This window comes from Eurosta solidaginis, chromosome 3, assembly GCF_040869045.1.
Source record: "Eurosta solidaginis isolate ZX-2024a chromosome 3, ASM4086904v1, whole genome shotgun sequence".
Lineage (NCBI taxonomy): Eukaryota > Metazoa > Arthropoda > Insecta > Diptera > Tephritidae > Eurosta > Eurosta solidaginis.
This window is the reverse complement of record NC_090321.1, coordinates 229,472,716-229,485,237: the sequence shown is the minus strand read 5'-3', so window position 1 is coordinate 229,485,237 and position 12,522 is coordinate 229,472,716. Positions and strand designations below refer to the sequence as shown.

Below are 12,522 nucleotides of genomic sequence, written 5' to 3'. Positions count from 1 at the left end.
TAATTGTATATGTGAAGGCGTTTTCGAGATATCGAACAAAATATGTACCAGGGTGACCCAGAACATCTTCTGTCGGGTACCGCTAATTTATTTATATATGTCATACCACGAACAGTATTCCTGCCAAGATTCCAAGGGCTTTTGATTTCGCCCTGCAGAACTTTTTCATTTTCTTCTACTTAATATGGTAGGTGTCACACCCATTTTACAAAGTTTTTTCTAAAGTTATATTTTGCGTCAATAAACCAATCCAATTACCATGTTTCATCTCTTTTTTCATATTTGGTACAGAACTATGGCATTTTTTTATTTTTCGTAATTTTCAATATCGGAAAAGTGGGCGTGGTTATAGACGGATTTCGGCCATATTTTATACCAAGATAAAGTGACTTCAGATAAGTACGTGAACTAAGTTTAGTTAAGATATATCGATTTTTGCTCAAGTTATCGTGTTAACGGCCTAGCGGAAGGACAGACGGTCGACTGTGTATAAAAACTGGGCGTGGCTTCAACCGATTTCATTTCATTTTCACAGAAAACAGTTATCGTCATAGAATCTATATCCCTACCAAATTTCACAAGGATTGGTAAATTTTTGTTCGACTTATGGCATTAAAAGTATTCTAGACGAATTAAATGTAAAAGGGTGGAGTTACGCCCATTTTGAAATTTTCTTTTATCTTTGTATTTTGTTGTTTTATACTGTAAAGATATTAAATTTTTTGTTAAAATTCGATTAAAAAATTTTTTTTTTTTTAAGTGGGCGTGTTCGTTATCCAATTTCGCAAATTTTTATTTAACACACATATAGTAATAGGTGTAACATGCCTACCAAATTTCATCATGATATCTTCAACGGCTGCCAAATTACAGATTGCAAAACTTTTAAATTACCTTCTTTTAAAAGTGGGCGGTGCTACGCCCATTGTCCAAAATTTTTCTAATTTTCTATTTTGCGTCATAAGTTCAACGCACCTACCAAGTTTCATCGCTTTATTCGCCTTTGGTAATGAATTATCGCACTTTTTCGGTTTTTCGAAATTTTCGATATCGAAAAAGTGGCCGTGGTTGTAGACCGATTTCATTCATTTTTAAATAGCGATCTGAAATGAGCGCCTAGGAACCTACATACCAAATTTCATCAAGATACCTCAAAATTTACTCAAGTTATCGTATTTACAGACGGACGGACAGACAGACGGACATGGCTAAATGAATTTTTTTTCACCCAGATCATTTTGATATATATTGAAGTATATATCTATTTCGATTAGTTTATGCCGTTACGGATTACCGTTATGCGAACAAAGTTAATATACTCTGTGAGCTCTGCTCAGCTGAGTATAAAAAATTACCAATCTCCGATCTGCAATACTCGTAACAACCAACTACCATAGTTAGTTGTTGTTGCTCGCACTAATTTTAATTTTAAATTAAATGTTGCTGTTTCAGGCAGTTGTTCAAGAACCCGTCTGCCATGCGATCAGATTGTTTGTCTCTTATATTTGACGGCATTCAAATTATTTATCAGTTCTGTACATACCCTGCAGAGAAAATGAAAGACAGTCACACAAAGCATCAGCTTCGTACAGTAGATTTAATGACTACCTCCGAATTGATGCTAATCGGAGCGGGACAGTTGGTGGTCACACTTGTACCAACAGCGCTTAGGTCTGATCTATATGAACTTACACAGCAGATGACATTGATTAAATAAAGAAGCAAAAATAGTAGGTCTTGCTGTAAATGTAGACAAGGCGAAGTACCTGCTGTCATTCAAGAAAGAATCAGCGCATTCACGCCTTCGTAGGTATGTCACTGCTGACGGATTTAAATTCGACGCTTTGAAAGATTTCGTCTATTTGTGAACCAACATTTACAGCAAAAACAATGTCAGCTTAGAAATCAAACGGAGAATAACTCTTGCCCGCAAGTGCTACATTGGACTGAGTAGTCAATTGAAAAGTGAATTCCTCCATTGACGAGCAAAAATTATGCTCTACAAGTCCCTTATCATACCTGTCCTGATGTATGGCTCAGGATCATGGACGGTGTCGAGAGAAGATGAAATGGCTCTTGGAGTGTTCAGGAGAAAAGCTGCCCCGAAGATTTATGGTTCTGTCCGTGATGCCGATGGCGAGTATCGTGGGAGTTACGATGATGAGCTGTATGAGCTTTACGCTGATATGACGATAGTGCAGCGAATAAAACCCAAAGGACTTATTTTGTTTTGTTGGTTTTCCGGCAGGGTGGATAAATGATGTATATTGGAACGATTTTCCGTCATCCTTTGTCAAATTTCGCTTAGAGACAAACCGGCTTCGGCATTGTGCCATCATCAATGTCTATTTTCGTTCTGATCTGTTGTTGTCGTTTGTCTTGTATTTATAGTTCGTAGATATGTACATGAGCATTTATTGTCAAAATTGATGCTTGTGTACCAAGGTTGTTTTTTACTGATCGATTTATGTAGCTGACTTAGGCAGGTAAACGTCAGTAATTCTAGTCGTTTGACCTTCCTTGTGGGTTTATTGCTTTGGTGTGTTTATTGTTTTGCGTTTATTTGTTGTTGTGTGTTTGTCTGTTGTAGCTGCGTGATTACTTTGTTTCTTGTTAATAAGTTTTAAACGCAACTAGGTGGTTCAACTGCATGGTATATATACCCCGTAGAGAGGTTAATAACTAGTGACACCAATTTCTGGTGCATAGCTAAACCGAAAGTACCAAATAAGTACTAATTCGATAGTAACTAGGTTTTCGCTCGTTCAAAAATCGGCAGTTTGGGTCTTTATATTTCATATTAAATATATATTTGATAAATATATCTCCAAAAAAATAATGCCAGCATCGAGGAGCATCGAATTTGGGTATGCCTTCTTTCCCCATACCTTGAAAGCTTTCCCTTACGTAAACTCTATAGCATATATTTCGCTATAGATCCAACATAGTAGACTTATACAATGACCAGCAACTTTAACCAGAGTCAACTAATATTAAACATACCTAAGTCCTTCAGAGGGTGATTTCGGGGAATCTGAAACATTGCATAGAAACTCGAAACGGATTGTGTTATATAGACTGTGGAAATAGGTAACAGTTTAAATTTTCGACTGGATCAGAACTAACTTAAAATGGGAGTAGATATTTCCATTGCAGATATTTGTGGAGTGGTTCGGAACTATTGAAAAAAAGGATAAAATAATAATGCAGCTATACTCGTGTGTAGAATTTTGGTAAGGTTTGAAACATCGAAAAAGTATCAACAATACAACTAGATCGAAACTGTAAGTTTGTACACTAGTTCGGAACTATCGAAAAAGTGTCAATAAAAGAACTATTTCTAAAGTGGAAATCTGTATCAATACAAGTCCAATGCTTTCTTAACAGATAGAAGACCTTCATATTCATGTATTAAATTATTAGCTCTAACATTTACCATCTTACATACTCTTATTTCCATTGCATGAATGACAAAACTCCTGACAAACTTTCTGAACTTGAATTGTATTTTTCTGAAATTGAAATGTAGTTTTATGAACTTTAATTATAATTTTCTGAAATTAAATTATAATTTCTGCACTTGAATTGTAACTTTCTGAGTTCGAATTGTAAATTTCTGAGTTTAAATTGCAACTTTCTGAATATGAATTGTAATTTTCTGAACATGAATTGGAAACTCTGAACTTGAATTGTAAATTTCTGAACTTGAATTGTAATTTTCTGAACTTAAACTTGAAAAGGTGTAAAGGGCAAACTAGTAGTGGTTCCGAATGCACCAGAAGCGCGAACTAGAGATTGTCTATATAGGGTATATACAAATGTTTGTAGTATACAGAAATCTTTGTGAATGTATGAATAGTTTATGAGAATTACTTTGTTAACCGCAATAAAAGCAAAACAATCAACAAAGTATTAAAAAACTCATTGAAATAAAAACCATTTAATAAGATATGCAACCAACCAAAAGTTTAATAAATTTACATATTTATGCACATTCCTATTATACGAAAGAAAGGAATTTACGCAAGACCGCCTTTTAAGTCTCGCTCCTCTTATTATGGTTAATCAAATATCGAAAATTTCTTCGCCTCGGCTTTAATTAGGAAACGAGATCAATTGTGTCAGATTTAATTAAATTATGTACTTGATCGAAGATGTGAAGGGAGCGCACTTAAAAGATGGGTCTCCGAAAATTGGAAGTGATTGCTCTTTCGCATACGCAATGAGAGCAGGGTTGGGCATAGTGCACTAAAAATTTAGCGCATCAGTGAAAAGACCGCATAAAAATTTAGTGCACTAAGCTTTGCACCAACCACTAATACTTTAGTCATAGCGGATACAAATTTTCACTATCAGGGACGATTCAAGTATGATTTTCAGAACATTTATCCAACGGTTTCAGGACTATTTCGAAAGAGTTTCAGCACCTCAAAAAATAAATTTGAAAAAAATCACTGATAAGAATTTGCCTTGCCTTCTATTCATTATTTTAGCAAAAGGAAAATCTGAGGCAGACGGAAGAAAAGTTGTATTGTATTTAAAAAACGTATTGTTTACAGTAGGAAAATACTGAAAATCATTAAGGCCTTTATCATCGTCAGACAAGTACAGAAGTACCTGTGTTGCTGTAGCTTTGTTTTTAGTGCGATTGCATTGAATAATCTAAGAGAAAAAAATCATTCCCAGTATTCCGTACAAGTAAGATCGGCTATCACTTCTCGGAACGCCCCCGTTACTAATATTACTCCGTTATCAACGTTACTAGTTTCGCCGTCGCCACTCTCTGGTGAGGACCAGCGTTTTTAATATCCTCTCTCTGAGCGTCTTCATTCTCTCTCTCTCTCTCTCTCTCTCTATCTCAACTGTACTTAAGATTGTGAGTATTCTTGTTTAAAAGCCGCCTTTGAACAAAGCCACCTCACCTGGTTTTTGAAAGCTAGTTTTTAAATTAATTTGATGTGCCATAGTCTTTGTCTTGAGAATTTCTCTAATTGCTTCCTATGTCATTTTGAATTTTTAAGTCGGTTTCTGTAATGTTTTGACTGATAAACCAGTTGTAGTTCCTTAAAGAATTATTTTCTTTTTACTAAACTATGAAAAGCGCAATATGCGAAACTAGCCGCTAAGCTCTAAAGGACAATAAAAGTTTTGCATCTAAAGGCAAAAATAATCAACACAAATTTTAAGTTTTGGGATGTTCTTCTGTAACTTTTTTATTTTGTATGGGCACCAACCCACCCGAATGGGCAGTGATATCTCGTCTCTCTAAGTATAACATTTATTTCTTCTAAAGTAATGTCAATAAAAAGGCTTGTTTGATGACCACTATTTAAAATTCTAGCAGCTCTGTGAATTAGTTGTAACAGTCAATCAGCTATAAATTGCGATTTTCGACATAAAATTTTATCCAAGGTAGAAATCGAGAGCAGACTGTCCCTAAAGGTAATGGTCACGATGTACATCACACCATTGGTAAGGGCCCATTGACTTCGCTATTAACCTGCTTTCCTAATGATAAACTGCACTGACTGAGATTGACTACTAGAGAAACACAGCTGAGAGCTTTTATGGTATAGTTCGTTTAGCTTACTAATCGATTTTGCCTGCTTTTAAGAGAAATATACCTATTAATGAATGAAATAAGTGTATCGAGTTTTTTCGCGATAAGTAAATACTTCCTCCACTTATGGCTCTTTAAGGGTAAAAGAATGATTGCTCAAAAAAGATATAAATTAATTTTTTGGATAGCTATAGCCGATTATATTCAGCTTCCTACGTGACAGAATCGTAGAGAGATGGTAGGTGTGTTATTTTTAGTAACGCTTATTAGAGGGTTGGTAAATAGCCCGTTTTGCTTGGTGAAATTTTATATAATGTTCCCTTTAGTCCATCTGGACATTTTCAACCGCTTAGTATGCAGAAAGAACTTTGAAATGCACGCACTTCTTCGTTGGCTGTGTACTGATTTCAATAAGCACTACAAATACATTGATACGTGTGACTTACTCCTCGTAATCTCTAATATCTACTGACTACCTTAAATACGCAATTTTTTTGGTCGCTGTCTTAGAATTACGTCCTTTCCAACCTCCCACACATCGCATCCCTACTTATTGTGTGTTAAATATACATCAGCTACTCGAAATCATGTCCATTCCGACAGCACTAATAATCAATTTCCGTGGCTGGCATCACAGTCCATCCCAACAACTGATTTAATGATTTATGTAGATACATACATACTTTATAATATTGTTACGAATATTAGCAACACTAAGGGGTACTGCCATCTCTAAGTCGATGCTAAGCAGTGACGTGAATGCACATCAATAATTCAATCATTATGTCTACATATATGTACGTACACGTGCAGAGAAGCAGCGCACAAACATATGCAGATATCTTATCTGAGATATGCAATTATAATTGTGGAAGTGTCGCTCAAAAATACACGCGCATATCTGTAGTTATAATTATAACAGATAACCAACTAGTAGATTCTAGAACAGAAGCGCCTAGAAGATGAAACGAGGAAATCAAAGAGTATAAAAGGCCTCAGCAATAGAGGCGCTACAATCAGTTTTTGATTAAGCACGCAATCTGTCGGGCAATAGTAGATTTATTTATTGTGAAGTACTTTAATAAAGGCCATTTTGCGTTATTAAATATTGGAGCTATTTATTCAACAGTTTAGTGATTCGAACTTAGCAGAAGGTTGCATATAAGAGGATTTGCAATACATTCGTTACAATATAAATTTTGTTCACCTTGTATCACCTTGCATCTGTACAGTAAATCCGTAACTACATTTAGTCTGATTAATTGTTAAATTTGTAGACTAATAAATAAATAAATAAAATATTCACCTACAGCCTTTTTAAACCACTTTGATATAAAAGTGGGCTGGTGCTTATCTCATTTTTTCTAATATTGTCTGAGGTTATACGAAAAGTATCTGTATCGATTGTTGTCGAGATAAATCACCTGATATTCGAGTTTCGACTCCGGAAACGTGAGAAAATGCCTAGTCAAGAATAAGCCCATTTCCAAAAAAAAACTATTAGCTTAGTTTCTTGTTATAAATACATGTTGGGAGTAAAATTGCACTAATATAAAGCTTTTTACGAAAAAAGATATTGTCTTTGATATTTGCCTGAGATTCCTTTAGAAACCTTTTTTATGAAATGGGGTATGGGGTATGGCCCTTAACCGATTTCTTTCTTTTTTTCACATTCACTCTTTATTACAAGAGTAATTTGATTGCCGAGTTTTGTGATGAGATCTTAAATCGTTTTAGATATATGAACAATAATTTTTAAAAGATTGATTTTGTCAGAAGTGTGCGGTGCCACGCTGCGCTGTTTACTGAAAAATCGAGTTTTTTTGGTTTTCCATAATTAAATATATGCAAATAAAAAGTGGGTGTGGTTATCTTCCGATTTCGCCCATATTAAGTAGCGATGGAAAATGAGTACAAAGAAATCCAAATACCAAATTCAATATATCTCAAAATTTTCTCAAGTTGACGTGTTCACAGGCGGACGTACCGACGGAAGGGCATGGCTAAATGAATTTCTTTTTTCACCCTGAGCATTTTAATATATGCAAGTCTATATTTTTCTTAATAAGTTGATGCCGTTACAAAGTATAGTTATGTCATAAAAGTTAATATACTGTGTTAGCTTTGCTCAGTTGAGCCGAAGCAAGCTTTTTGTAAATAATTGTAGTGTTTTTTTCTAAGTTTCTTTGCAAGGGTATTCATAGGGCATCACTATATGCCAGTATGGGTGTCGGCTCACTGAGAAACTGGCTGAAGAAGGTTGTGGAACTGTCGGTGTTCTGCACTCAATAACTGCAACGATATATCTCCCTATACCGAGACGCATCGTTGTAGGTACTTTGAAGGGACCCGGCAACATATAACATGGCGGCCTCATTCTAGGAATATAAATAAGACCGCAATTTCATCCATTTAATTCGTTCCTTCGGAGTCACTACTCTGACTTAACTTTAATGTGAACGTTGGAAGAGGTTAAGATCTTTACTTATCCAGACTGAATACTGCTATACGCGATGTAAGTCCATGATGGCATGTATTCCAACAAGAAATATGTAATGGAAAAGTAGAAGGAAAAGGAAGAAATCAAGGCTAACATATTAAGCAGATAGCAACCAGCTATACACTAGTTAAATTACGTTGCCATTCCGATAAACCGCCAAAGAAAAATATTTAGTACAGAAACCCTAACACAACTTTTTCGTTTAAAATTGCAATTTAAAAGACAAGGCAATTCCAGAAATATATCACGAAAGCACATGTGCCAACTTCAATAGCCATTTGGATACCTTTGCTGGTAATAGCTGTAACCAAGGGCTGTTTACTTGTTTATTTATGTTATTTGTTACTTCTATAGCAATGGAAATGTTTCTTTATGGTGTTTCCAGAGGCACTTTTGATTAGAATTAAAAGCACGTTCAGTTCATTGGTTGGTATTATTAAAAATACCAAGATATGTATGTACTAGTATGTATGTATGTATGTATATACAGCCAACATGCCAAAGCAACATCAATGCAGACAACAGCAACATATACGTTGATAGGCAAAAAAATGGAACCACATTTCAATGTTGATATGAAAACTGTGTTTATTACTTATTTTATTAAATTGTAATTAAGAAAAATATAACGTAGTTCACTAGCACTATAATATAGAAAGAATTGGTTTACATTTTCTATTTAGAGTTTATTAAAAAGAATGAATCTTTAGAAAAATAAATGTTGAGTCAAAGGCAAGTCAAAGTTAAATCAAAGTCAAGTCAAATTCAACTCAAAGGCAAGTCAATGTCACGTCAAAATCAAGTTAAGTCAAAGTTAGGTCAAAGCAAAGACAAAGTAAGGTAAAAGTCAAACCAAAATCAAGACAAAGTTAGTTCAAAATCAAGTCAAAGTAAAGTCAATGTCAAGTCAAAGTTAAGTCAAAGTAAAGTCAATGTAAGGTCAAAGCCAATCCAAAATCAAGTCAGATACAAAAAAGTCAAATCAAATCAAGTCGAGTCAAAGTCAAAGTCAAATCAAAGTCAAGACAAATTCAAACCAAAGTAAATTCAAAATCAAATCAAAGCCAGGTCAAAGTCCAACCAAAGTCAAGTCGAATTGAAGTCAAGGAAATTTCAAGTTAAAGTTGAACAAAAAGTCAAGCCAAATCAAGTGAAAGTCAGGTCGAACTCAAGTCAAAGTCATGCCGAAATCGAATCAAATCAATGAAATTAAGTCAAAATCAACCCAAAGTCAAGCCAAATTCAAAGTCAAGTCAAAGTCAAAGTTAAGTCAAAGTCAAAGTCAAGTGAATGTCAAGTCTAAGACAAATTGAAGTCATGTGAAACCTTTGTCAGAGTTGAACTAAAGTAGAGTCAAAGTAAAGAAAAAATTCGGGTCACCATTACGACAAACTTCTAGTCAAAGTCGATTCAAAATTGAGGCAGGATCAACTCAAAGCCGAGGAAAAGTTCATTCAAAGTCAAGTCAAGGTCTAATAAATGTCGAGGCAAAGTCGACTCTAGGTAGGGTTAAAGACGATTCCAAGTCAAGTCAAATCTGAGTAAAAGTTAAATTCTGTACCTTAACAAAGGTTTTGTTAAAAACTAAACGCTCTCCTACGAATGATATTTTTGACACATTAACGGGTAGATCAGATTTCATTAAAAAAAATAAAAAATAAAAAATTCTGCGCATTCATCTTATTAGGGTTTTAAAGAAAGTCCTAAACTTTAATTGAGCATTGCTTCCTCATGGGTCAACACAGGCAACAAAAAATATTTAAAAAAAAAACATTGAAATATGTCCCTCAATTACGGTGCTTCTATTATTTTTCCAGAGAACGTCTGTGTAATTCAAATGCATTGCACTTTTGTGGGGCACGCGATTGATAGCGAATCAACCAACCAACGCTTCAATTGGCACGCTCTTCAATCCCAACTATTCATTACATGGATTTATTTCTGTGTGAGTGCTTTTATTACAAAACCTTTTGTTGTAAACGAGAAGCGCATAAGGTAACCGACAGCAGCAGTGATGCCAAAATCAGATATTTTCCCTTGTAATAAAAAAATTCAAACAGTAAAAATATCATTTAATAAAAAAGGCGTGAGTACCAAGATTTATGGACTCATTTAAACTATATAAGGTCCTCACGGATCGGCCCGTTCAACCTATCCAACGTAAATGTGTAGAAAATGAATGATTTTAAGCTAACTAGAGCTCGCCAAGGAGTTGAATTTGACTACAATAGGGGCAGCTTTACCAGAAAAAAATAATTTCGTGTTTTATGAGAAGAGCTCAGTCGGCTTTTTATCTGTAACAACCGATACCGATTCGTTATTTATTTTCGGCTTTTTATTGACAGCAAATATTTTCGCCGTGCTATCGGTTTGTTGATGGAATGTTATTGCCGAGTCATTGGCTTCTTAGTGGTTTCTTATCGGCTTGTTATTAGATGTGTTATCGAGTGAAGTTTCGTCGTTATCTGTTTCATAATAAACCGATGAACAATCCATAACAAAACAATAACACGCTGATAACAAATTAGTAACACTCTGATAAAAAATTGATAAATTTGCGATTACAAACCAATAACTTTTCAATAAAAATCGATAAGTCTTCGACTAAAATTGATGAAATTTCGATTACAAATCGACACACACCGATAAACATTTCGAAATACTCCGATAACAAGTTGAAACGTTTTCGATAACAAATAAATAGTTTTTTGTAACTTGACGATATATTTTGCGATAGTAAATCGATTACTTTTCGAGAACAATCCTATAAAAATCTTTAACTCTAGATGGAATTTGTTGTTGATAGCTAATTTATACACTTATATTAAAACTCGATAACTCGTCTATACCTTTCCGATAATACAGTTATAAAAAACGGATAACTCATCGAAAACAAACCGAAAACTCTGCGATAACAAATTGATAACATGTCATTCAGTTTCGTTTTCATAATAAGGACTGCATGAGTAAGCATTATTGGACTTTTCATTGATAAGGGGATTTTTCAGAAAAATGTGAAAAAATTTTTTAGATTTGATGGCATCACTGAACAGCAACGTGTGATGTGGCTTTCTTTCAAAGATTAAGTGGCCTTCATGGCTTTGCATTCAAATGCTTCTTCTTCATGTTTTTCTCTTAACTTCACCATATAATATTAGATAAAGGTTTCACTCCTTTGATGTGAAGCGGTGCTTGGCCCTCGGTTCAGTTCAACAATACCGGAAAAATGTGAAAATAGAATCCCTCAAGTTTTTTCGTTAATTAGAGACTACGATTCAGCTTTAAAAATCTTTCTTGGAATTATTTGGTCCATCAGTAACACCTACACTTACAGCGACCACAAAGCAATTAGCTTAGACCTAGTTTAAACTTCACCAAGGATGGTATTTAAGGAACTACAAAGAAGGATATGGATATGGCACCTTTTTGTACCAGAAACACTTGATGTTGTACGGAATGATGCTACAAAAGGAATTAAGTATGACATGTGATGCTGTTATGCTCAGAAGTCGCGCATATGTTAAACGGACTCCTGTATACTGGTGGAACGATCAAATAACGAAAGAGCATAGCAAATATCACTAAGTATCATGAAGAGTAGAGAGGGCACGCTCATCACCACGATATACACAAGCTACAAAATACCTACATAGCCCAAAGAACATAGCTTAAAACTGCTATAAAAAAAGTCACGAGAACATGTTTCGACAAAGGAAAGGAGGGCGCCGATATTGATCCTTGAGAATTGGTCTACACAACGGTGATGGTTAAAATTAAAGGGCAGAAATCAGAGTCCGATACAAATGAGAACAATTTTCGAACACTCTTTTTTCGACAAAAGATTACTGATCCAGTCAAAGCGATGACCTAGAAGGTATGCAAATCCCACGAATAACACAGCACGAAGTATTGAATGAAACATATAGATTTGCAGAGAGAGAGATTATCGAGCGTATTATTAGTGAGCGTCTGCAACAGATCCTTGAATGGCCAGTTAGTTTATCGTAGAGTCAGATTTCAAAGATATAGATCCACGACAGACGCAATACTAACAGCCTTCCCATAAAGCCAAACTCCATGTAGAGCGCTGCAAAACTTTGGCACACCTGCTAACTGGCGCAGAATAATTCGTAGCTATTTTGGCGACAGAGTACTCCTCTTTAATATGGATGAGGGACCAAGAAAACACGGCATCACGGGCGGCGTCCCTCAGGGATCTGTTTTAGGGCCAAGGCTACGGAATGTGATGTATGACGGTGTGCTACGACCCTCGAAAGAAGTACGCACATTGTCGGCTATGCAGATGATTTTATGGTAGAAGCAGTGGGTCTGCTCGAAGGAGTATGTAACGACGCTAACGGGTTAAACTATCCATCAGTTGTTGTCCACCGTAACCAGCTCGATAATATTTTACGCTGCACCCGTGTGGCATGGATCTAAAATGACCCACCAAAAAGATATA

General features: G+C 35.3%; 1 protein-coding gene across 1 annotated transcript in view; it reads right to left on the bottom strand.

The window, feature by feature from the left end:
• The window catches only part of Stacl (Stac-like), a 765,750-nt gene that overhangs the window by 21,646 nt on the left and 731,582 nt on the right, over positions 1 to 12,522 (bottom strand). The window lies entirely within an intron of this gene.